This window comes from Peromyscus leucopus, chromosome 16_21 (assembly GCF_004664715.2).
Source record: "Peromyscus leucopus breed LL Stock chromosome 16_21, UCI_PerLeu_2.1, whole genome shotgun sequence".
Classification (NCBI taxonomy): Eukaryota; Metazoa; Chordata; class Mammalia; order Rodentia; family Cricetidae; genus Peromyscus; species Peromyscus leucopus.
Window position 1 is genome coordinate 59,595,047 of NC_051084.1, and position 1,571 is coordinate 59,596,617.

Sequence of the window (1,571 nt, forward strand, 5' to 3'; positions counted from 1 at the left end):
ACGTAAATGCTAAGTAAGATGAAGCTGATAGACATGTAGGAGCAGCCGCACAGACAAAGTAGAAACTGATCAAATGTGCAGGGTGGGGAAAGAGTCCTTGATTTCCTAGTGTGGAGCCCCAGGTTAGCAACCGCACCATTTACTGAGATTAGGATATCAGGAGAATGGCGGATTTTGGGAAGTACAGTTTTGGAGAATTTGAGGCCCCTCTCAAACACCCAAGGTTTTTGAGCAATCCTAATGAGCATGATTTTGGGAGAGCAATCCTGTTTCCTTGAGATGGAAGGAGAGAAAGAGTTTCTTCAATAAGGAGAGTGTGATTCATCCTAGTGAAGCAGCCACTGAAAGAGCATCAAATTTTAGGGAGTCTGGAGAAAGATTGGAGGGAATGCCATGGGGGCAGCTAGTGGGTGTCTCAGGTCAGTTATTTACACCCTGTCCCACTCCCACTCAGCTCTTCCAAGCTTTTCATGAATTTCTGATGTTAATTATATATTCATAAAATATGGCAATTTCTTTGTACTTAGCCTGAGAACCTCTAGAGCTAAATTAATATAATCTCTATTTTCTGCTTTACCAAGCTGTTAAGTAATTTAATGAAACGTACACAACTGTGCAGTTGGTGGTTGATTTATTTTAAATGTCACATCAAGTCTATGTTGATTTGGATATGTTATGTTACTATTGTTCACACTTGGGTTCATGAGTTATATTGTCTGTTTTTTTCCTACAAATTTTACTTAAATGAGGGCTGTCCAACAAAAACATTGTTAGCCATTCATGATCTGAATTTTTGGTATATGAATTAATTTCTGTTACACATTAAAATGAGACATTTGATTTATAATAAATAAGGCAATAGAATTACTCATTAGTAGCCTTTTTAAGATAAGCTATTTGGTTTGCCCTTTCTCCCTTCTTCTTAATTTCAGTGAAGGTCATTTTTGTTCTGGGGATTTGCTTTTGGGGATTCTCCAAATATTCCATCATGTATGCTCTCCCTATGTACCTTGCTCATGTGTAAGAGAATCCAGCAGCCTGGCCTATTTTCCTCCCAAAGAGACTGTGGAGATTTGGTCCAGTCTTATGCACTCCCCCCGCCCCACTTTCTACACCGTGGCACTGGGCACAATTCTGAACAAAAAAATCTTCTTGCCTTTCACCATCACCCATTTTTTTTTATTTGCTGAACGCCACAGTTGCTATAACCAAAAGACAGATGTCCCATTCTCTCCTTATAATTTCTTTATACACTTTTAACTTCAGAAAACTATTAGCCTCAGAAAACGAGAGAGGACCCTGTTACCCTTTCCTGGTTGAATTTGGTAGAGCTCATAGGCTTTCATTTTTATAAATACTTTGTAAATTTCTAGTGAAAATCCTAAACCTACATGTATATGTGTGAACACACATGCATCTGTGCATATGTATTTGCATATGTATATGTCCATGTATGTGTGTGGGCAGGTTTTAAATTACAAATTCAATTACTTCATAGGCAGAGTGCTATTTATAGTATTTATTTCTTCTCGAATGGGTTTTGATATTTTGTATTTTTAACTACACAAGTT

The 1,571-nt window shown here is 37.6% G+C and overlaps 1 pseudogene; it reads right to left on the bottom strand.

Annotated features, from left to right (window-relative positions):
* Positions 1-864: 864 nt before the first annotated feature.
* On the bottom strand, positions 865-1,173 carry LOC114692383 (annotated as a pseudogene).
* Positions 1,174-1,571: the final 398 nt, after the last annotated feature.